This window comes from Argiope bruennichi, chromosome 3 (assembly GCF_947563725.1).
Source record: "Argiope bruennichi chromosome 3, qqArgBrue1.1, whole genome shotgun sequence".
In the NCBI taxonomy this organism is placed as follows: domain Eukaryota; kingdom Metazoa; phylum Arthropoda; class Arachnida; order Araneae; family Araneidae; genus Argiope; species Argiope bruennichi.
The window spans coordinates 11,292,893-11,319,668 of NC_079153.1; the positions used below are offsets into that span (position 1 = coordinate 11,292,893).

General features: G+C 30.5%; 1 long non-coding RNA gene across 1 annotated transcript in view; it reads left to right on the plus strand.

Annotated features, from left to right (window-relative positions):
• Positions 1-18,548, plus strand: part of LOC129962653 (uncharacterized) — an 84,900-nt gene extending 66,352 nt beyond the window's left edge. Inside the window, exon 3 of the long non-coding RNA XR_008783937.1 lies at positions 18,317-18,548. This is a non-coding gene — a long non-coding RNA (uncharacterized LOC129962653). The remainder of the gene's footprint in view (positions 1-18,316) is intronic.
• The last annotated feature ends 8,228 nt before the right edge of the window (positions 18,549-26,776 follow it).

A 26,776-nucleotide genomic window follows, 5' to 3' on the forward strand; every position in this document is an offset into this window, starting at 1 on the left:
ATTTAAGATTGTTTAATGTAACTATTGTTGAAAAAAATCCAAAATTTCATACAAAATTCATATTTAATGCACACAAAAAAAATTATTTTTGAATATAATTCTTAAATAACACTTAGTTACACTTTAAGACATACATTACATATGTAATGTTACATATGTAATGTTACAAAGAATAATGAAAAGCTCATTAACAACTTTTTTTTCTCAAGAACAATTCCAGTTTTTTTTGTAAATAAATTCTAAAATTTGTATCAAAATATGCTTTTTCTTCAAAAGCTACACATATATTTAAATAATTTCACTTTTATTATTCATTTTATTCTTATATTAATAAAAAAATATCATATAAATATTCAAATATTTGTTGTTGTTTTTTTTTTGGGGGGGGGGGGGAGTAATCCCCTCCGAATCTACTCGGATACCTTAGGTTAAATTAGATTTTTAAAGGAATAAACAAAAACTTGTCTTATGTTAAATGTTAGAAACATTTCATCCTATAAAATGTTGAAGAAATGCTTATATTGGAATCTTGATTTATCTACTTTCGAATTGAAAATGAAAGAAGAAAGAAACCGTAATGGTAGCTTAAAAAATTAAGTTAAAAAATAAAGTTTAAAAAATTAAGTTAAAAATTTAATAACAATAAGCAGTTAAATAACTTAAATTTTGTGCTTTGTAAATTCCACAATGAATATACGTATATCTTTAGTAATTAAATAGTAATACAAATCACAATTAGGCTAGCTGTGAAAATCATATACGGTTTTTGGAAATTGAATACCATATTTCTTTGCTTAAATTTGCATTATTTTCGAAACTTTTCATTTAAAGTTGATTGCTCTAGGCCCTTTAATCTTATTAATAATAAAAACAATGTCTTGACAAATTGAATTATATACATAATTTTACGTTAGAAGTTAAAACATTTCTTAAAAATAATCCTAAATGGAGTAATTTTAATTGAAAACTATTCTTAAGGGATACCATTTTTGTAGTAGGTTAATTATTTAAAAAGTTCATGATTTATGCAACAAAATAAATTCATATTCATTTTTATTTTTCTGTTGGTGATATAAATACAAGGAAACCGTCATCCTTTTTGGAATAATATAAGGATAAAAACATTTTTAAAAAATTGACAGAACATCTTAACTATTTGCATAATTTGGGCATATTTCCTCGCTGAATTTCTACCTTTAAATTTTATTTATCTTACTGAATAAAAGATGTAGATAGAATTCCTAGCACCTAAATCTTTCTTTCGTTCTTTTTCCATTCATTCTTAACCAGTTACCTGTTTCGGCTTCTTCGGAAAATGCGTTTCTAAATTGTGTCATAAAAATTTAGCGATGACGAGTATACTCGTCAAACACAGAGTATGTGTAATATGAAATTATGTTGTAATGGAATGATTTTTAATTTTTTATTTCAATAATCACATTATTTATTTACTTAAACTAACATACATTCTTTTGCATATGAAAGAAAAGAAAGATAAAAAAAATTAATTTATTATTTTAATTTTCTGTTAGAGAATGGCATTAAGCAAAACAGTACAACGCCATAGTTTAAAACAACTGATGCTTACCTAATTGCTTCCAGGATGACTAATATAACGCAGTGATACATTTAAAAAATATTCATATTAAATGGGTTTTTTTATAATGATTATTAATAATCTTCGATTTGTTCCTTTTATTTCGACTTGACCTCAAAATATTTTAAACATTTTGAAATTTACGAATATGCTTCAGTTTTTACTAAAATTGTGATTCAAACTGCAAATTGTCATTATTTATTACTCCTGACGAATAAACTCGTCATAATGCAAAATGTTGCAATTTTCCATGTCGTGTATATTTGTCAAAAATAGTTAACTGGTTAATATATAAATAAATATTCTTGACTACCCGTTGTTGAATCATGAGGTCTTCCATGTAGAAATAATTTTCTATTTTCTTGTTGCTGCTAATCTAAACAAACGTCTTCTCTAGATGTAACTTTTTTTAGAAGACAGTTTTTGGTTATTCGCAGAATTGCTAGAAATTTCACTCCTTATGGTAAGCGCGCTAGTGTATTCACTCTTCGTTAGAAAAATAATCACTTATTGTATTTGCCAATCCCAGTCTTGACTAAGGCTGAGCCGATTTTCGATTTATCGAAAAAAATCGATTTTTTTCGATGCCAGTTTTTGAAAAATATCGATCTATCGAAATCATGGTCATGAATAATAATTCACAATTAATCGCGATACAATAAATCGATATTCACAATTATTTTTGCTTTTTCGATTTCGTTTTGGTTATCGGTTAGTGTTTATTTTTGTTGCTCCTCATTCTTTTTCAACTTCATACAGAATTGTATTAAATTTTTGTTAATATTTCTATAAATACTATCATATTCTAATATATAAAAATACTTGTTTCGAGCATGCCATTTTAAAATAAACTGTTCCCTAACTGAATGACACCATTATGGAAAAATAATTGCGGTTATCAGAAGGTTGTTGACTGTCCTTTGTTTAATCGTTAAATATTCATCTTCAGAATTAAAAGCAAAAAGGATTCATTCAGATTAAATTCACAATTTTATTCGCAGCTCGCATTTTCACACTCAAGCTTACTCGCATAAAAAAATTCCCGTTATACTTCCACTTTCGCCTAATGGCTCACGATAAATCGCGATATAATAAATCGATATTCACAATTTGGTTTTTTGATTTCCTTTGATTATTGTTGTTTATTTTTGTTGTTGCTCTTCATTCTTATTGACATCCATACAGAATTTTTGTTAATATTTCTATAAATGCTGTCATTTTTTAATATATAAAAATATTTGTTTTAAACGCAATGTTATAAATTTGAATATGTAGACACTGCTTTGATATTGACACAGTTTATTAAAAGAGTTTTTAAAAGATTATTTTCGAACAATTTTTATTCAAAAGAAGACAAATATTTTTATTATATCAGTCGAAACTTCCTTTTATTTGGAGTCGTTCAGATCAGTTAATATGTTAAAAGATGCTATTTAAAACTTTTAATAGCTATAAATAAGTAATGATATCACGACATATCGAAAAATATCGATAAGTGTTAGACGATATATCGCGATGATGAAGTTTCGTCATCGCCCAGCTCTAGTCTTGACATGCATATATTTTAGGGGATGATATTTTATTTATTACTGTTCGTTCGAGACACAACAAAAACCTCCACTTCATAAACCAATCCAAACAAAACAGAAGGGTTAAACAATGACGCAACGAGGCTTCCAGATAATTCCGCATCGCCAAACTCGTGAATGGTGTGATGGCCAAAAATAAATTTTTCCGAGTACAAATACCTTTACAAACTCCGAGACTCCCCAAGTGGCGGATATCCAGTTGATACTCGCCAACAATTGCTAAGATGTGTAGCAACTGGATGGTGAAGTTAACTGCAACCTTCAACACTATAAACTTGCCTGATTCAGACAGAGTTGAAGCCAAAGCAGGAGAAATCTCATAACAGCTGTGAACTCTTCTTTTCAGAATAAAGCATTTCTTTAGCTTAGTCTAAATATTAAAATACTCCAGCGGTGCTCCGTTCAAGGAAGATGGTTTAAAAATAGAACTCGAGTTAAAAGAGTTTTACGCTTTGAGACTGTTAGCAAAGAGAGGTGTAACAGCCATGATGCATGTTGTTCGGCTTTCTTAATTAATATAACTAAATTTAGTTTTCTTAATTTAGCCTTAGAGATTATAAGATTTACATTTATAGCATCTCTTTTTTTCTTGGGAATGATAAATGACTATGACAGCGCAACCAAGAGATGATGCATCTGCAAATCCGTGTAATTGAATGACACCATCTAAAATCGATGCAACACATGTTGGAATTTTGTTTCTACTTATTTGTTTAAATGCTGACTGGCATTTGAGAGTTGTGAAGAAATAAGAGCATCCCTATCATCTTTTACAAGCCATAGTTTTTGATAAAATAATTGAACCACATGTATCACATGCCGTTATGAAATAAGGTTCAATTACCATTACAATACTTTCGAACTGACTTCGGAATCACGAAATATGTATAAATTATTTCATGTTGTTATGGCTAAATATGGTGAAGGGAATAAAATAAATTATTATACTCCGCTAAAGCCCTGTATTAAAGATCCGCCCACAAACGGAATAAGGTCAAACTCCCCAGTATCTAGTCGGGGGGGGGGGAGGCGCGAGCTGAAAGAAGGAAAAAAATAATTTTACTTTCAAGAGTATCCTTTCTTATGAGAAATAGGGCTCGGTATAAGCCAAATTACATTTTTACATTTATTTTCTCTTAATATAAAACTCACATATTCTTATTATATTAATCAAAATAAAATATTTCTAGAAATTATTTTTTGATAACAATGCATGATATAGTCGAAAGATAGTATTTTGTCAGGATTTCTAATCCTAATCTGCAAGAGGAGAAGGCGAGAGAAGATCAAATTTCGAAGTCAAAATGCGGTATCAAGAATCAAATTAAAAATTCAATATCATGTCTTGGATTTCAAGACAAATACCAACCTGTTTATTAATTGATCAGTCAAAATTCAAGTATTACTGTCTTATGGCATTGGCCATTGAGTTTTGTTTATAGATTATCGATGACCCTGATTAGATATTCAAATTTTTCACACACATACAAAATGGAATTTTATACATTCAAGTAATGCATGTAGTCAATGTGCATTCAGCTAAGTTGCATACTGTAGCAAAGATGGTTAGGATAAAATGCTAAAAAGAGAAAAAAAATTTAATATCTGGTGAATATGTAGATGGAATTCTTGGTCTTTAACAAGAATTAAATTAATTACAATCTTTACTTAATTACAATCTTTAGGATAAAGCCGAACTCTCCCATCAAAAGAGGCTAAAAAAATAAGCAATGAAATAAAAAAGCTCTATGAGATTTACAAGCAGATTCAAAACTTCTGATTCAAAGTATATAAAATGCAATAATTCGCAAACAGCTGAAGATAAAACAAGCGGAATACATCTCCCCTTGGTGTTCATGCCCAAGTAATGCATTAAGATGCATTCAGTGCACATTAAAGAAAATTGAATAGGGTGTTCGAGTGTCTTTTTTTCCTATCGACTGGGTTCAAGCTTTGATGTAGTGATGCGATAAGACCATATGCCAAATTTAATTTGCTTACGTCTTTGCTTTTCCAGTTACCGTTTTTATATATTCGCAAATAATATATAATTTTATTTATTTGCAATATATTTTCTCAAATAATAATCACCCGATAAACAAGCAGTCCATCAACTGTTTAGATATTCGAACCTAAATTTCGTACAAATCTATATTTCAAATAATAAATCTGTATACTTAATTTTACCCATCTAATTATTTACATTTTTGGCTTCTAGTATTCACATGGATACGAACGGACAATAGACACATTTTCTGAGATTGGATTTAGTCAAACATTTGGCAACAGTTTGAAAATTTGATGAAAATGTCACATGCCGGATTTCGTACATGCTTTTTTGTAGTATAGAATTCATAGGCCTTCTTTCGTACTCAGAGAGATTTAAGAAATGAAAAATCAGATTTTTTTTTTTTTTTTTTTTTTTTTTTTACGATTGCAGTACATTTTATTTTCAGATATGCGAAGTATCAAAAGCTCTTAAAGAAATAATGTTTTTAATTTACTTTGCATAATTTTTTTGTTTATTTTTAAAATTTCTGTGTTAACCCATATACAAATTAATTATGTTATTGGAGTTTTATGTTAAAATATGCAATGAGTTATTTTTCTTTGATTAGTTTAATAAAAATATTAGCAGGGAATTTCAACATAGTACAATTTCAATGGACGCTGAATCAAAATGTTAACATTTCATATTTATCTTATCTCCTTGATTTGCTGTATCTCAATTTTCCACACACATTTTGACAGGCCATTTATATACGTAAAAAATAACTTTAAATTTGGAAAACTGAAATTAAAGAAAGTAATTTAAATGCAGATTCGTTCAATAAATAAAAACAAAATGAATGAAAAATTTACATAGTAATCTTCATGTCTGTATCTAGTTGTATTTTAGAGTTATCGGGTAGACAAAAAAAAGTATCGTTTCAAAAATGTGCTTTTCGGACTCAGAGAAATCTAAAACAAGAAGATTCATCTACTACATTTTCGATCTACTTTCTTTAATAATTTATTATTTTCATGTACTTCTAAAGCTTTGATAACACCAATCTGTGCAATGTTATCAATAAAGAAATGCTATTAGCTTTAATTTTGGTGTAGGAAATAATTGATTCCAACCCTATATATTCACTTTGCTCCCAGTCTTCTTGTTGATTCAGGTGCTATTGGTCTATTTGTTTAATTGCATTTTTTAAATAAAATAGGCAGCTATAATGAGTTAATCAGAACAATTCTAATTTCAACTCTTGGACAATTTCAAATATGAATTAGATGACAAGAATAGGTCCAAAAGACGAGATTTTCTGGTGGAATTCTTCGGGAGCAGAACGTACGAAAGCCGATTCTACCAAAATAAAGAAACTCTTGTTCACAAGTTTATTTCACCTTAAATTTTGGTCAGCATCCTTCCAGTGATGTGCCATTGAAATGTGGGGAGAGTTTGTCGATTCATTTGTCGGTCTTATCATTTGACCATGATTCAAAACGAAGAGTACTGTGAAAGTACCTCTGTATTACCTAAAAGCAGGATATTAGTTCAACTAAAATTGCCTAACTCTCCGTTTGTTTATGTTAAATGTTTGGCTTAAATTATCATAGTATATTCATATTAACGTTCCGTTTAGAAGAAACGCAAGCGTTATTTGGGAACAGACCTCTTACTTCGAAACTTTTTTGTTTTGGAATGAAGAGAATGACACATCAACTAATCAATAGCTGAAGGGTGATGTTTAATCCCTATTTTCCGTTTAATTAACGTTAGTTCATATTTAATTCTTATGTGATTTAATTAGTGTTAATTCATATTTTCATATATTCCAGCTCTATTTATAGGATATTTTTTAGTGGACCTGTGTCCCGGATTTCCAAAATTGATACCTTACAACCAAGCAAATGTACTCCTACTTAATACTCTGTTATAATAGACTTACAAATGAAATTTTAGTTAAATTAAAAACAATGCTGTGAAAAAGCAAGAAACATTCCATGAAAATATCGCTGAAAATTTTCAGTACAAATTTTCAGTTATATCTTGTCTATCGCAAAGCTGCGGTAAGTGAAGGTTAAAGATTTGAGAGATAATAAATACAACGTTTCAGTACAGTCGAACCTAAAAACGTGCCGTATCACTTTAAAAAATCATGACAATTTTAGAAAGATAAGCAGAAATCTTCAAAAATTTACATATCAAATTTTACTTCATATCTACAAATAAGGAAGCGTTCTCAGGTGATAATCAAATCACCCATAAATAAAATAAACCAATCCTTTATCGCTTTCGATATCAAAATCACCTCATCGACATCGTCACCATCCGCGCTGACAAATTAAAACGGGACCACGTGAAACCGGCGTGCCGGCGCATTGTTTCTCGGTAAACAGAAACAAACATCCACGAATTTTGCACGTGAGTCAAAACCGTAAATTTCCTCAGTGAGAGTGCTCCCATTTTTTTCTCTCACTCAGCGGCTGACTCACAAGAGATCACCAGCGTGCGTCTTTGCGTGTCGTCACGAATCGGACACTCACATACGTATGCTTATGTGAGTTCAATCAATATCAGTAAAGTGTATGCAGATAACGGAACTTCTCTGCTCACGAAGGTCGCGTTATTCTTGGTAACAGAGGGTAAAAACGATATTGGAATGCGGGAATTCTTCTCATTCGTTTGGAGTGGATGGATCGAGATGTCATAAACATGTCATTTTCAGATTGCTATGAGTCGTTTATCAATTTATGCCAGTTTTTCATTTTTAATCACGGCCCTTGTATGTAGGTCACAGGTTAATTTGGTTCAGAAATGATATATCGATCGGTTTTGGATGTTTTTGTCATCGTTTAGGAGACATTGATCCACAGCCTAGATATTTAAAGTATCCGACTAGGTTCGGAGACGAATTTTTAAAAAAATGATACATAAGCATTTTTTGTTGTACCAAATAGCAAAAAAAGACTTGAAAAGTCACTTTCAGAAGAAAAAAAACATTCATTCCTTTTAGTTTTTGAAACAACTGCTTATTTAATGAAAATTTAGCAACATTTTCAATATTAGAAAAAACAGGGTAGGTTAAAAAATAATGGAAATATTTAATTTTTATTTCATTTATATATAGCTCAATGTACATAAAATGTAACAGACCACAAGATAAAAATTATTTTAATAAATAAAAATTTTATGAACATTTAAAGTTGATATAAATGATTTTTTTCTCAAAATTTATCCATATTTTGAACTTAAAATGTCTGTAAAACATGTCTAAATAAGGCTATTTTAAAATCCACTGTCTATCACACCCTCAAAGGGTTTCGATATATTCATACCAATTTCATGAAATTTTATTGAAATGATTTTGAGATACCATGTTTTCCGTGAATGAATCACAGTGAAATATTCATTCTTCAGAAAATGCGTTTAGATGTTGTGCTTGTAAATTAGTTCATCCAAATGCGTTGGAAACAAATGTACTTTTTACGCTTTTTAACAGAAATGTTAAAATTAAGTAAACTACGGCTGAATAGGTAGAGAGTTAATTAAACATATCAAATATTATTTTAAGAGAATTTTACAGTAAAAGTAAAATAAATCACTCATTTTCGGTTAACCACTATTTTCGATTTCATTTTTATTTGTTATGTATTATTAAAACTAGTGTATCGATAATTCTATCTTACATATATTAAAAACAGAGTCTATTTTAGAATCTACGAAGTTTGGACTTCATTTTCAGACCGTAAAAAATTAATTTTTTTGGGGGAAAAGGCATCTTTACAATCCAGTCGGATACCTTAACTTAAAATAAAAGAGATAAGGGTCTGGAAATTTTCAGGAATTTTCTATTTTTCCTGTAATTCCTTCAAACTAATGACATTAAACTATTCGAATTCCACTAAAAATTATTATTATTTTACTCCTCCAAAATTGACTACCAGTTTTGGTGCATGCTTGATTTAATATCGTGGATTTTAGATTACATGATCAACACTGTATTATATGATAATATAATGCAAAATGTGTAATATCTCTTGTACAATTAAGTAAAGAGATCGGATGGTCTTAAACTTCTGCGCAGATTTTTTTCTGGAATGTGTATTTGTAGCGATTGCAATATTATAAACCATCATTTTGCTTTTGTTTAAAATAATTTTTCAAAAAAAAAACCACTTTTCTTTTTAAACATTATTATTCTAAGAATATTTTTATTGTTTTTCTAAGAATATTTTTATTATAATGTTGCCATTTGCAGTCTAGGTAAAGTTGTCGAAACAAAAATTATATGATTTGTAGAGGTTGCATATTCCAAATCGCTGTTTACGGGTATGATAGAAGATATAAGGAAAAAAAATGAATGTGATAAAATAACATATCGGTAACAACAACAACAACAAAAAAAAAAAAAAAGAAATTACATTTTTCGCGAAAAGGGAGATAGAAGCCCGAAGAATATTTTTTTTTTTATGTTTTTCTATTGTTGTTGTTTTTGCTATAGTTTCCTTCATTTACATATCTATATATTATGGTGGCCATACTTTTCTGTAATAGAATTTAGATTAGAGAATTTATCTAAAATTAAATTTTTCAAAATTAATTGCAATTAATCTTTCCTGTAATGTAGACTATTTATTCACAAGTAACATTTAGAAGAATCCGTGATATTGGTGATAGGTTGAAAATGTACCGGCTATGTCAAAATGTTCTGAAAACTTTGCATGTGGCATTCGATCGCCATCGCTTCAAGATAACATGGCATAGGATGATCATGCAGATAGTAAAAATGTAATAATATTTCTTTAATGCAGGATTTTTCATCGTCTCATAACTCCTTAAATTTTTTTAAATCATGTGCGAACATTTTATATGATTTTTTTAATAATAAATAAGTGATAATTTTTAATAATAAATGATTTTAATAAATTCCATTACAGAATAATTTTGCCCCCGAGATTTTTTTAAATAGAATTTTAGAATTAAAATTGTATAAGATAATGACTGTAGCCTTAAGATAAAATCGACTTGCTTATAAAAAAGAATCGCCCAGCAACAGTAGTTTTAAAGGAGTTGATAAGAAACTTAAAACCAAGAGATTGAAGAGTATGCATTCGAGTGTTATATAGATAACTTATATCTAATTCTCAGAGTTATGGTTGCAGTTAAAATATTTTGAATTCCGATACGGAGTGCAATCTTTAACCAATAAGGCAATGATGTGGTAATTGAAACTGTTGCCACATACATATCTGAGAGGGAAAATTTATATGTTTTCCTTATTGAAATGATGAATACATTCAACAAATTCCATTAAGTTTCAAAATTAATAAAGTTCCATTAAGTAATAGGATATTGTTTATAAATATTCAAGAATGTGAATGTATTAATATTTGATTACTAGTAAACGATATTGATTTTTGAATCTTTTTCATCAAATTGAATAAATAGCAGCGTAAAAAAGCATGAACATATTTTGCGAAAATTGAGAAATTTTTTTCCCGTAGTTTTCTTCAGTAGCAGTTAGTTTACTTTGATTTTAACCCTTTGACTACTGACTGAATATATCTCTAACCCATTGACTATTACTGGAACATATATGTAAAAATATCCATAGTCAAAGGGTTCAAAAATTTATGAAATGAAAAGGTTTTTTTTTAAAGATTAAAGATTAAGAAGCAAAATTGGATCACTTTGATATTTATTTTGAAATGAAATCAAAACATTCAGAAAAGCTGAATAATTAATGGGGCAAAAAGTTTAGTTTAGTCATATCCCATTTTTTTAGGGCGACACTAGGGCTATTTTGGTACGTAATTTTGAACCCAGGTCAGAGGACGAGGACGCCTGAGCTGGCATCCCCTTTTCCAAAATTCCACACCATACCAAAGGGGGGAAATTTGGTCCTGAGGGATTTAACGTGCATCAAACCCATTTACACGACGGTTCTCTAATGGAATCGGATGTCGAACATGAAACCCTCCTATTCCGAGACCTTAACACCAGGCTACCGCGGCCCTGTAAGGTAACAACCGCATACTGTATTTCATCTTTCCGCCACTTTATATTTCTTAGTGGTTTTTGAAAATGTTCTTTTCGGATTCAGGAATGTCTACATTGTAGAGAATCTTCGAAATCTCTGAATAATTTATGAAATTTTTTCCCTCATACTTATTTTATCCAAGAGAAAAGAAAGAATGACAGTTTGGCTGACGCAAGCTGTTTAAAGTTATACACCAGCAGAAAACTTCAATTATTTAAATAGTTTCAATAAATATGATGTAAATTTGATTTGTGAATTATATTCTTCTCTTTGAGGTTTTTATTTTGCAATAATAATCAGTTTTCAAAAATTTGAATTAAAAGAGAATACCTGAAAAGATGGAATTAAAAGGAAATTTATTGAATGTGCCATTGGAGCGTTTTTAACTTGCACAATTTCGATAGAGGGTAAATCAAATGTGCGTCTTATGAAAGTTTGCTATGTTGAAATTATAAAAAATATTTTAGGTTCTAACTATAAGGGAATTGAGTGTAACTTTATCATATACGACTCTTCTTTGTCAATTCATTGACCCACGTGTTCCAATGAAAAGCCATTGGTAATCGCAAAAGATGTGGACAAAATCCGCTATTAACATTTCAATGTCACATCATTTCTAGTAGCAGGATAAAATTTCCGAAAGCACGAAGAGAACATCCCCCCCCCCGTCAAGGTCTTTTCCGCGCAGATATCTCTTTTCAGGAACCCTTTCTAACCCTCGAGATAAAATGACTTTCCACTCCTTTTCAGATGCAGAGATAAAACCGTTACTATGTGCTGATAGGAATTTTCGTTTCATTCTACTGGCGGCGAAGAATACGTTGATAAAAACGGAGGAAATAGTAAATGAAATTTCAAGGATATGAAACAAAAAGCGGAAGATATCCTTTCATTGACCTCTATCTCAATACGTGCTTTTTTTAGTTCCTTTAATCAAAACAAATAATTCAATCTTTTATTTGATCTGCGGGATTTAACTCGTATCGGCTCTCATCGGAGAATACCTTAGACATGAGAATGAAAAAATTCCATTATGACATTTGATTTTCGCTTTGCCGATGGAAACATCAAGGATGTAGGGTTGAGTTACCTTCACTTCCATGGAGGGACGTTCCTCCCTACGACTCAGTGATTGCAATGAAGACTCAACCTTAATTTTCACCTCCACACTGTCGCGATGACAATCATTCATAGACAGAGTAACTTTGATATAATTTCCTAAGCCACTTCGATATTCTAGAATTTTCGGAGAATTTCTCTGCTATTACACTTAAAACTTTTTACTTTTAAAAGCTTTTGAAAAGGTTTCAGTGATTAAGTGGGTTTTAGATTAGCATGACATGTCTGAGAAGTATGAATTAGCGAAAGAAGACTCTATCCTTTGCTTTTTAAAGGATTTTCTCCAAAGAAACGCAAATGTAGACCCATTCCCTTCAAATATTCTTTAGAAAGGCCGGATTATAATGCATAATTAAAAAAAAATTTAATATTCCAGGCGATTTAATTGTTAATTTTTTCTATTATTTTTTCTTAATATTTTATATAATTTTTTTGGAAAATGAAATTGGGTATGAATTTGTAATTCCAATTAAAAATTAATTTTCTAAAAATATTTTTGAGTGCGAGCATTTAATTTTTATAAGAATTTCTTATTTTTCGGAACTAAAATTGGCATTTAACTAACTAAAAGGACTCAAAATACAAAATAATTAGTTTACCTTTAAAGTTAATCTTCATCATCAATTTTATGCAATTTCTTCAAAAATTAACAGCTAAGGCATTTAAATCAAATTAGAACACCATTTGGGGAAAAGTCATTAGTCATTATATTTATTCTTCTCAATTTTTTTCAATTATTGAAAAACTTATTTTATTAACAATGTATTCATATAGAACAATTTATTTTATTGAACAATATATTCATTATAGAACAATTTATTTTATTGAACAATATATTCATTATAGAACAATTTATTTTATTGAACAACAATTTAATTTACTGAACAATGCTGTCTTTGTTGAATGCAAATTTGGTGATATAGCAATAAAAAGAGAATTTCCTTTTTTACCATCATTTGCTCATTGTAAAGTCCATTGTCTCATTAATTAAACATTAAGATAAAAAGATAAGGGATTTCGTTGGTAACCTTTGACCTGCCAGATAATGTTGTTGATAAAATATCACTCAATCAAGCAAATATTTTTGAAATAAAACAGAAAATTTTTGATAATTATAAAACACACATTTATTGCTTTCAACTTATTATTTGGTTTTCCTTTTATTACTCTAATAATGTCCATTTTTGTTTTAAAGGACTCTTCGGAAAATGAAGGGCTAAATTAACAACAAACACTTCAAAAATTAATTATTCGGCATTTCTTTTTTATGAATCCAGATGAATTTCCGCAAACAAGAAATTAACTATCTGAAGAAAAAAGACACAGGAAATGCTGCAACCACAATATTAATTCAGTCCACCGCGTAAAAAATAGACTGCGAACTCTGCGCTGAATTATGTTATTAAAAATCTTATTAGAAATTCAACTAAATCGTTAGTTTTTATTTTTTTACTATAATATTGCATGGAATACTCGAATTACAGTAGAACTTGACTATTTTTTAGTTTTTTAAAATTTATATTCTTCAAAATTTCGCATTTTCAAGGCATTTAGTCAAAAAGGGGGGGGGGTGCTATTCTCTCACTTTTTTAAGAATTTGAACATTGAAGTTGTAAACTGTATTTTTTATTTAGTTTATTGTGCAATTATTAAATTTCCCGTGTGTATTTAACACTTTCCTATTTTTAAAAATTTTTTATTCTCGCTATTTTTATAAAAAGTAACTCATAGGAAAATTAGTAACTTAATTACTTATTTAAATTTAGTTTCTTATCCATTGAAATTACTATTTTTAAAATTATAAAAAATTAAATCATAATTATTATTGCTTTAATTTAAAAAATTAATTATTGATTATTTATTAATGACGTATTAAACATTATAATATAAATGTTATATATAGTTATTAAAAATAAATTTCTATTCCGATTTTTGATTTAATTATTATCGTTTTCTGTAACCGTAAAAATTTTAGATCCATTTTTTACTAATTAGAGTTTTGGATTTTATTTGCGTTTATTATTTTCCCAAATCTCGAATGATCCGAATTTCACGGTACATAAAAGTAAACAACTCATTTGAACGCAAATACTTTATCACTTTGGAAAGCGTCTTAAAAATTCATCACGTACTCAATGCATGATACACTTTCCTTTGCCAGTACTAAAGGTTATATTTTCCGATTATACTTGTACAAAGCCCAAAGGGTACGTACACGTACCCTATCAATGAACTCAATATCACACCAAGGTCTGTGTGTTGTGAAGTGTACTTCCAGTTGCTGAATCCCGTGTCTTTTAACATGCCCACGAAGATGACACGTGGATGGGGTTCTATTTTATCATTTGACGAACTAGAACGGAGTTTTTGACCCCTCGCTAAGCGTTTCGAGGGGAGGATTGAAATAAATCACAGCGTATCTATTTTGGGTCTCATCAGATAACGGCCTTATTCTGTTACACTTTTTTTTTTCATTGTCTTTTTTAATTTCGCCTTCATGCACGTGAGGCTCACGTAGGGTGAAAATGATTCTTGTTTTTTATATCCGAGGTTTTCTTAAAATTATTTTTCTTTCTAATATCAAACGCTCAAACGCAGTAATTAATTTTTCTGAAATAGAAGAATAGAAACTGCCAAAACAGAAGAAACGATTTATTTCATCATGGGAGTCACATTATGTACAAGACGCGATGGCAAATCTGATATCCACATCGCGATACAAATGCAAAACAGAACGGAATTTCCCCTTCTGTTTTGGTTATAATGAGATTTCGATAGGGATTTCATTGACACGTGTAGACTTAGGAAAGGGAGATTTAGGTATTTTTAAAAGAATGGTAAGCATTTCGGGTTTTAATCCCTTTTCTCAGAACATGAGAACGTACCGAATTCATCAGTTTTCTAGAGCGCGGGTTAAAAGTAATTAAATGAAAAATGGAATTGGATCAGAAAATAAGAGAATATTTTAGAATGAATATAATATCATCTAAATTAAGATAAAAATCAGGAAATTAATTAGATTAATATCGTAATTTTCATTTTACGCTAATACATTTGTGGTTTTTCTAGCCGTTTATCGCGATCAGCTGGGTCATAAAATATGTTATTTTTATTTAATTTCAGTTAACTCTATTAATGCATAACTTGATTTTCATGCTTCTTTTAACAATTTTAAATTTTAAAATTGTGACAGGCATTAAAGCCATTCTATTTCCACAGCCTTACACTTGATCGGTCAATAGCACATGAACCTTCCTAATATTTAAGTCCAATGGCATCATAATGCCATCAAAACTGAAATAGTCTCGATAATGTATCTCCTAATGGTGCATTAATATAATTTCGCTTTCTGATTCATGTTGTAAACTGGAGAGTTAGCAATCAAGATCTTCCCTTTTTAACTTTCAACAATGGAAGAAAATCAAGGGATTAAATATTTGATGAAATAATGAAAATGGTTTGAATTTCAAGGCATCAAACAACAAAAAAACTGTCACTTATTAGAATTAAAAATTATTTAAAACTATTTTTAAAAATTAGGCAAAAATATTTTCTCATAAATTTGTCAAACTTCAAGAAAAAATACACAATAAAATTGGCATCATTAAAAAAAAATTTCAAGAATTATAATATAGCGTAAAAATTAGTTTTGCGCTAGCACATTTTTGGGAGTTATAAGAAACAACCAAATCTCTCAATTTTTTTTCTAATTAATCTTTTAAGAAATGCGCTCTGACGAGAGCATTCCCAACCTACAAATTATATTTCTGTCGTATTCAGTAAATCCAAGTTCAACATCGAGGCTTTTAGAGCGCCAAAGATCCACACACACGCACATTTTCCTTTGATATCAGTTGAGCTTTATTACTTCTGTATCGTCCAAACCAGACATATAAATATTTACATTGTTAGAATAATAGCTTGTAGATGATTTCAAACTGTCATAAAATCAATGTCCTTCAGAGGTCAGCTTTATCGACTTTTGCATGATCTATAAACGTGCTATATCTTCAAATAATCGCATCAGCAGTTTACAGGAAACAATCATAGATCGATTTGTATGTAAATCTCTAGATTTGAAAAAAAGAAATGAAAAGTTTCAGCTATGATTCATTGCTCTATCAGTATCAGACGTGAGGTTACTTTGCTTCAAAGTTCTTAGAAACGTGATTTACCTTTTTCTTTTATACTTAAAATGGACAACCAATTTTTATTCTTACTCGCGTGTCATACGAACTTCTATTTGACGAATCTTCTCTTTTTAGACCCATCTGAGTTCAAAAACACACTTTTAGAAAATGCCTGTCTGGGACAAAGATAACTCAAGACATTTTTGCGGACAGATCAAATTTGGTATTCATCAAAGCGAAATCCGCTCAAAGAAAGTCTGTCTGTCCGGCTACCGAATACACTTTAGTACGACAACTACATACAGAGGCAGATGGATAAAATCCGGTGCACAGATTTCACATCTATAGTATAAATACATGTAAAAATTTCAGCCAAATCCAACGAAGGGTTGACTATATGTCAGTCTGTACTTTCAGAAACATGTAAACGCGATGACTCAAAAACGGAATGACTTGAATATATATATTTGATATGCGATTTTGTGACTACACGCATAGTTTTATGTCAGATTTTTAATTCAGTCACTTGAGAAAACGTATATAAAACATGAATTCGATTTTTGGACAATATAACTGAAGCCAGGGATTCATTGCCAAAACACTTGCCAAGGATCACACGATAGATTCGGTAAAAATTTTATATTCACGCCAAAAAATATTTTGTAATTATTGTAGCCAAATGGCATGCAAGGCGTCTCTGAGCTAACCCATTTATTAGAGAGTATGCGAGAAAAGTTTGGAGAGACCACTCTGGCTGGTTCGATAATGTTTATAGAATGATAGCAGGTTAATATTTATAGAATGAATATAATGAAACGAACATAAAAACTATTCCAATATCTCTCTCTGCATTTTGAATTTTATAACGGTTATACGATGTCTCTTTTTCTGTCCATCAACGAATAAATATCAAGATTTTTTTTATTATTTTCTTTATTGCCATAGGTTCACGAATTGAGTGTTTGGAAAATAATGCTAAAATATTTATTCGTGGCGTGTTAAATTCTTCTTTCTGTTTTAACCTCTAATTATGTATGCTACTTTTGAAATGTATTTTGGAAAAATAATTTTGTTTTAGTTTTTATTTTTCTGTTTTCATTCATTCCTGAATCAGCAGTAAAAGGATATATCACTCAATATCCGTCACTTTGCTCTCTTTCGTACCTGTTTGCTGATCAACCTGTGGCAGATTTCCAAACAGGTAGACTAGGCAGTTGCCTAGGATTGATTAATAAACTTTAGTTTCCTGTTGCCAAAAAAATAAGTTTGTAAAAATATGCAAATTCGATGAATAATAAAATATCAGGATAATATTAACATTTTAGCGAGTACAATGAGTCAGATTTCTGTCTGTTTCTTTAAATTCACTTAGTTATTAGAAAACCATTGACTACTTACATAAGATTGCATACGAACATAATTGCCGATACAATACATATTCACAAAGTTAATAAAATAAAAATATTAACAAAATAAATCATTATGTTAAAAATGTGCTGTAATTTGAAACTATGTTAACCATCTTATTAAAAGAGGGACATAACAACATGCATTGCCTAGGACCGTAAAATACCTAAACTCCTAGCCGTTTTAATCAACCATTCTTAAAAAATGCAAAGACACGCTTCTCGGTATCCTGACATGTAATTCTCCATATTTGTTCTGAAATTATATAACGAAAACGAACAAATTATAATATTATTTATAAAAGTAACACTGATTGAAGTAGATATATAGATTAAATTCATTTCCACCTTTTGATCTGCGCTGATTTTCGTAAATATGTGGTTTGTGCATGTGTTTGTTTGAAAATTCCAATGTTTACTTAACAAAATTCTTTTCTCTTTCCAGACATCATATGGTTGCAATTCTAAAAGACAGGTGTTGATGAGACAAAGCACGTTGCTCAAACTTCAGAAAAGAAATTTTTAAATCAATATTTTTCTACTACTATCTATGGTTAAACGAATACAACTGTTTATTATTTATAAAATAATAGTTGCCTCCGGCTGCTTCGCCAGAAATATCGTTTATATTTATTTTCAGATAAATCGTTTGGTTATAATTTTATGACCATGATTTAGCGGAATTATTTGATATTAAATCCTTGTTATTTTAATTGTCTTACTCAAGTTCTGTTCATCCTTGTTATTTTAATTGTCTTACTCAAGTTCTGTTCATTGTGCATATGAAATCTTCAAATGGAGTTCAATCTTATGACATCATAGCGCTATCAAAAACATAAATGCTTATTTTCTGCTTTTTAGTTTTGTATCACTGTCATTTTGCAATCAATTTTTAAATGACTTTTCTATGAGTTAAGAATTTGACATGGAAATATTTGTTGGGAAGGAAAGTTTCTAATCGATTGTATAATTTATAGAATTTATTTTCGAATATATTAACAAACAGAAAAACAAGAAAGGGAATAAACATTGCGTTGTCATTCAGTTCTGTTCTATGTTTAAATTTTCCCAAGTTTCTACCTAATCATAAAGTTAATTTAAAATCTATTGCAAAATGTTCATTGAATAGTTAGCTTGAACAGAAAATGAATCAATAAAAATATGTTAATAACATCAGGGGCGGGCATATAAAAATGAACAAATTACACATTTCAGATAATAATAATTACATTAACGAAACCCACAACATGTACTGAAGATCTTTCCAGGAATCGTAACATTTGCCTAACAATGTCAGTTCATAGAATCATGTATTTTCTAGAATATTTCAGGTATATCTTGGAAAAAGTTGCAGTACAAACATTGTCCATTCAGTTATGTATGCTAAAGTTCGCAAATTGAGATATAAATGAGGTGTATGAAATAGATTTGGTCATTATATTAGCAATGTCTAAATGTTGCGTTTGATAACCGTACCTAAAAGTTTCTTGGATAAATATTGAAAGCGCAACGAACGAATTCACTAATTTGAGTCAGGCATTACAGTGAAAAGAAATGATTTCTCTCAATCTCAGAGCATAGAATATTTTTCTTGCTCCTTAATGCTAATTAGCTTTTGTCATTTTAGATGTTTATAAAATATGATGCCGTTCTCTGTTCTCTACTTGGTACTCAGAAAATGTTACTCTATTCTCAATATCTCATTTTAATTTTCATAGGTAATCTTAAATTTATTGTTTTATCATCTTACGACGAATCAGTAAATTTATGAATTACAAAATTTGTAGAGAATACGTTTTTATTTCTTGTTTGCTTATTAATATTTGAAGAACAATTCAACTATGTTTTACTTTTTGAGTTCTCTTGTGCAAAAGTATTTTCTTTTCAAGGCTTTCCCCCCCCCTCCAGATATCTGCATCCGTTTAACAGCAATTTTGTGATATTCGATTTAAAATGATTTGACAACCAATTTTGCATGTGGTCTTTTGCAAAATTCCTTCTTTTCGAGTGACTCACGAATTTTAGAGACTGGTTCTATCTAGTTACAGATTAAATCAACATATTAATATGCAAAACGTGCTGTGAAATGATTTATTCCCGAATCCAGCCTGTAATATTTGCGTCAGAACAGTATCTTTGTATCATGAAAATGTACACAAAATCTCCAACAAACGGTTTAACCTGCGACTTATGAAAACAAGATCAAAAACTCTGATACAGGAGAGCAGGCCACATTCAAATCATAAATATTTTTAGTATTCTTTAATCTTGAAGACCACCTGTCCGTTGTGGTGGCACGAGAAAAAACACATTGCACGAACAGCAGGTCCGGAATCTCGTGGATTTGATTTGAAATCTGTCCAGCTGCCGAAAGGGCGAGTCGCGATCCGTTCCGTTTGTTTGTGTTCATCCGCTCACGTTCTGCGTTCAGGAACACGTGACGCAAAGTTGACGGGGTTTTGTTTTTCCACGGAAGGATGTGGGCGACAGTGAAACATGTTGGAAATTATCGTATTACCACGAACGAAGAGGAAATTAATGAACGTCACTCTTGCTAGCAGACGACAATGAGTATTCTTGGAAATTTTAATTTCTTCACATTTTTTTCTTGTATACAAATAAGGCGAGCTTTGTAATCGTCAAAGAAATTTGGCATCGATATTCTGTTGACTCGTTTGAGACCTACTTGAGTTTTAAAATAATAATTTTTGGACAGGTGTATGGGCCTGTCTGTTCTGTAAATATTTGAATTCAAAAATGCAAAGCATTAAAAACATGATATTTGGCATGTGTTTGCATATTTGTATCCAATTTTTGGTGAAATCCGATATCAGTGAATCTATCTGTTTGTCCGTCCACGTTCGCGCTAACTCCAAAAGCTAGATAGATGACATTTAGCATGTATTTTTGCCATTAGAATCGCAGAACTAACTACATGAAATTTTTGATTTAGTCCGACAAAGGGTTTACCCGTTAGTAATCTGTCCATTTGCGTGTATCTAAATTCATTAATTGAAAATACATTGTCTTAGACAATGGGATTTTGATATGTTTGTCTTTACATCAACATTGTGGATATGTATCACGCATTAGGCTCAAGGAGTGAGAAGTAAGGCAAAATCCATATTCACTCTTCGCAAATACATTTTAAAACGCAGAACGCTGTTGTATTAGTTGGAAATGAATAGGACAACCTAAATAAGCCTCTCCCTCTCTCTCTTTTTTAATGAGTTATATGGTTCAATAGATAAACCTTTCGGACATTCTCTGACCTATTTCAGATTTATAAGTGTAGCTACAATGTAGAACAATGATTAGAAAGTCTTTATTTATTTTTTAAATTGATTTATACTGAAATGGGCAGATTTTTCCTCCATTTCATTTTCGAAAGATTAGATATTGAACAGGAAGAGTTTCAACCCCTCAAACCGAAACAAAGACATAAAAGATTGAAACATGCCGCAATTCATTTAAATAGTTGATCATTTAAATATAGACACTAAGAACAGCTAGCCATGAAGGGAAAGTTAATAATATTTCAAGAAAATATGCTGAATTACTCAAGAATAAAAAATAATTATAAAATTTTATGTTTAGTAGAAACTGAAAAGGATAATACTGGAAGAACTAGTTTTAAAAAGTACAATCTAATTATTCACATTTGTTTAAAAAATTAAACCTTTGTAAACGAAAATTGGAGCAATTGGCAACATTTCAAATTTTGGACAGACTGTAAGAATCCTATAATTGATCCGACTCATTCGGAACGTCATGTTAACTAATCTTTGTCCATAATAACTATATATATATACAAAAGTATTAAAATCAAGTTAATAGGAAAATCAAAAAAAAAAAAAAAAAAAATAAATAAATAAATAAAAAATTTAACCAAAAAATATATAAAAAAAGAATCCTGCCTGAAGACTTTTTCAAGGGTCATCCTCAGGCGGGGATTCAAAGAAAGGGACTTTTTCTGTGAAGGAAATGCAGACATTAGTCTAATAATGATTCCTATATATATATTTAAACCTTGCTGAAAACATATTATCCAGGATTCTTACAGTCTGTCCAAAAATTTGAAATGTTGCCAATTGCTCCAATTTTAGTTTACAAATGTTTAATTTTTTAAACAAATGTGAATAATTAGATTGCACTTTTTAAAACTAGTTCTTCGAGTATTATCCCTCTCAGTTTCTACTAAACATAGAATTTTATAATTATTTTTTTATTCTTGAGTAATTCAGCATATTTTCTTGAAATATTATTAACTTTCCCTTCATGGAAGTTCTCGCTATTCTTAGTGTCAGGAGGCATGCCTTGTCTTCTACAGAGGAATGTTGCCCCTTCATCTTTTCTCTACTCACAGGAGTGGACAGAATCAGTTACCATAACGTAAGCCCCCCCCCATAACTGCTTTGCCCTTCCCTAGAGACACCTTGGGAAATTCAGTGGGAGAGAATCGTCATTCTGAATCATTACTTATAATAATCAAGTCGCTTTACTACTATCCAATTTCATTTTATTCGATTTGCATTCTATCTTTTCTTTAAATTTACATACGAATTACATTTTACATTTTCTATATAGTTGATAAATTTAAATATGCATGGCGTAGTATGGCTTTTCTAGCTCTTGTGCCATTAAAACCAACCATTCAATTCAATCCTTGAAAAATTCATTTTATCCAGGTTTCTAAAATAATTTTTAAGTTTAACGTTTCAGAATATAATAGCTCTGATTTAACTATCTTAGGATGATTTTCTCAATTCAACCAATATCAATAGCCTCATTTGAATGACTAAGATAGCATTTCTTCAATTCAAAAATTCTTTTTGGGAGAAAATGAGGCGAATCCTCTTTTCTTATACCTAAAATTTGTCTTTTTTCCCCACTTATATTTTTCTAATTGATCGCTTCATCAGTGGACACGAGCAACTGCGTCTTGTTGGAGGTCGTGGAATGAGTAATTCAAATTACCAATCAAGAACTTCAAATTTATCTTTCGTCTATTTCTAATATGGAAAAAAACAAGATCAACGAACTGATTTTTGGAATTCGTCAACCACTACAATTCCTATAAAACATGTTTTTAATTACAAGGCTCAACTTTGTTTTTTATTTACATCTGTTTTAATCCCTTTAAGATGATTAGCTAAACATGTGGCATAACTTTCCTAGAAAAGAGAACGCGCCTAAGAATACTGCAAACCTATTAAAAAACAGGATCATTTGGGGTGGTTTTTTTTTTCAAAATCGAAAGGAAATTGGGACTTTTGGGATAAAAAGTCAAAACTAAAGACAGATTAGCTGATGTGACACGTCTGACTTCACTCGAGTTAAACTGCTAAGAGATCCATTTGCATGATTTCATTACATAGATCATTAACAAGTATGATTTTACTTATCGATAAGATCAGCTATCGGAATAAAGAAGTAAACAGATGACTTATTTGTAACCTTATGATAAATGAAACGCCCGTGTTATTTCAAGGACAATGTGTCTTTTTCTGCTAAATATATCAAGAAGCGATGTATCGATATCATCGTGTAGCTCAAAATAAACAAAATATCTTTTAAATTCCAGATGGCATGCTTAAATAGAATCTCTAGAAAGTCCTTAATAGATTTTTAGATGATTAAGAAGAGGAACCTTTGAATTCCGTACTTAATAGGTCATTCATGATCATTACTTGTAAAAAATAATTAAATAAATGAGCTAGAATAACAACTGTCATCACCACCTCCTTTAGTTATTGAAAGCAGTCCATGAAATTAAAAAAGTGACGACACAGCATCATTTAGAACGCTCTTTAAGAATGAGCCTATTTTCATTCGAATATTTTTAAAAACAGCGCATAGATATACATAACATTTCATTATAATGCATGCTTTATAGAATTTGCATTAAAAAGCTGAGCACTCAACTGGATAGACTCGATTTTTGATATCCTGTCCGAGTTTGAAAATGTGGGCTCATATTTGCTCTGCTTATAAATGAAATGCCCTACTTGGTTCAGCTGTTTATTGCTAAGTAAATTAACTGATTTTATTGCCGACGCCCTGGCATAGGGGTAGTGGTTCTTCTCCTTGATCTGGGCGTCCTGGGCTCGAGTCCCGGTTCGAGCATGGTTGTTCTTCATTTGTTCTGTCTCTGAGATGTGTGAATGTGCCCCCCTGTAAAAAGGGGCTGTGCAGGCGAATGTGATGCGTGAGTAGCTAAGACGTACTCTTGGCCCTAGTGGGCGCTACTGAAAAACAAAAAACGCCCCCTCGGCTTAAAATCGCTGATTTCGTCAGCCAGCTTGGCGATGGCAAGTGCCATTAGAAACAAAAACAACTCATTTTATTAAAATAAACCTAGCGGTAGTAGTTACCCCAAAACTTTCTCGCAAGCTCTCTAATAAAGGTGTTATCCCAGAGAACGACTTGCATGTCATTGGTGTACAATAGATGCGAAATATTAACTTCTGCCGTGAGTTAAGTATTTACACTGAATGTATTGTGTGAACCTTGGCGTGTGTTTTAGCGATTCATTCCTATAAGCAGATGAATAGCATCCAAAAATCGAATGTGTGGTTTACACACGTTTTTTGTAATCGATTAAAATAAAAATTTGACACAGAAGTATAATTTATTCAAAACTAGCCGCCTTTGGCGACCAGCCGTTTCACCAATCTTAATGCACGTTAAAATTTTAATAATTAAATATTTTATGGAACTCCCATTTTAATTGCTTCGACATTAAAATATTTTAAAACTTCAAATTTTCATAGTCATATAATTCACTCATAATATTATAAAGGCCTTCAGCCATAATGTAATATGTATCTCTCTCATTTTCTGTTAGCTCCTGTAGAATTTATGCTTTAAATTTAAGTGAAAATGATTAAGCTGCAATAAATATAATAATGTTTTTCTTACTGGAACGAAGCATTTTTTTTTTTTAAATATGAGTACTGAAGACAGAGTCGCTGAGTATTTAAACCTTATCGGCATTAAAGAATATTTTTCTTAATTTATATAATATCTCAAGAAGTTTTCAACAAAATTTTCTCAGATTCATCATGACCAGATCGATTAATTAACAATGTTTACTTTTAAATAAACAGTAACAGTAAAACAAACTAAAAAAAAGACACAGAGTTGTTTGAAATAATCTGACGAAAACATATTAAGCCTTCAAAACCAAGTCCGTATACGATCAGAACACAATGACCATGCTTGAATTTTCAACGCCAATTATGGTAACGCCAATGCGTGAATTTTCTACTCCAGTTGGGGTAACGCTATGCAGATTAGATATTTTTAATTTCCTTTATTCTGTTTTATTTTTATTCAACAGAACTTCAGAATAAATCTGAAAGATCGATTAATCAACAATGTTTCATTTTAAATGCATCAAACATTAAGAAAATAAACAGAATCGTTTACAATAAGCGGCCGAAAATTTTTTAAGCCTATCCTCTTTAGCTTGGGAAAAAAAACTGAAGCCTTACTCATTTGGCCGTGGAGAAATGAAAAGATTTTTTTTTGGCGGGAAAGTTAGCTTTTAATTAAAAATTCCAAAAAAGGGACCCCAGGTGCACATTCCCGACCTCCAAGGTATGCATGTGCCAAATTTGGTAGCTGTAAGTCGAAAGGTCTGGCCTGTAGAGCGCCAACACACACACATACACACACACACACACACACACATTGAGCTTTATATAAGTATAGATTACAAAACCACGTACCAGATTTGATATATTTAAATCATCGCGTTTTTAAATGATCAAGTCTACATGTTTCTGAAAGTACAAACAGAAAGATGTTCAACTCCTCATTGGATTGTGCTCAACATTTGATAGATGTTAAATCTGTGAATCGAATTTTATCCATTTAGCTCTATTCGTTTTGCTATTATCGTATTCGCTTAAATACAAAGGACTGGACAGACAGACTTCCTCTGAACGGATTTTGCTCAAAATTTGATAGAAATCTACTGCTTAAGTATAAAGATCGTATGCTGAATTCCAGCTATCTAGTTAAGTTACCATTGTCACAGACAGATGGACATTTTCCAGAAATGTTTTTTCTAACTCAGGTAGGTCTAAAGCGTTGAAATTCATCAAAATCTCGAGTTCGAATTTTGTTTTTTGTTTTTTTGATGGTTGCAATACTTTCTCTATATTTTCATGTAAATGGAAATAAAAACGTCAGTTTGCAAATGTAATACATAGAGCTTTTGCAATATTTTGAAAATATTCTGGTGTTCACTATTTTGTTCTACTTGTTGTCAGTTTTAGTTGCTCTTACAATTTTTTTCTTGTACATACGTTAAGCCCGAGTATTTCGTTCTACCGATATCATTTCAACTCCATCCATGGGTTTTTACTGTTAGGATTAACTCATAATACATAAAAATGGATGCTGACATCGAAATGTTCGATAGTTTGTCATTGTAATTCAATCTGTTAAAGGAGTTATTTTACCAGTTATTTTCTTCTCCCACCATAATGCATCCTTTAAATATTCATTTTTCGTATTAAATTCATATGCCTTGATTGTTAGAGCCACCCAAAATTAAAATATCAGAAAAGTTATTATTATGCCAACCATGTGGCGAAATTTAAACTACTGTAAACTGCTCTTCATTTTAAACTCACTACATGAATGGTTTCTTTCATTTCCAAAGATTTCCTTTTTCAGTTTATTGGTTTCACAATGATTTTACAAAATTTAGAAAACATTTTTATCAACGTGTTTAAAACATAATGTTCGCATACATTTCGATGACAATGTCAAGCAACAAAATATCTCATTCAAGTACACGCACTTATAAAGCAAAAGGCCTTTTGAAAGTTTCTAATAGCCAAAACCACTTTAAAATGTTGTCATGTTTTAAATAAATAATGACACAACGAAA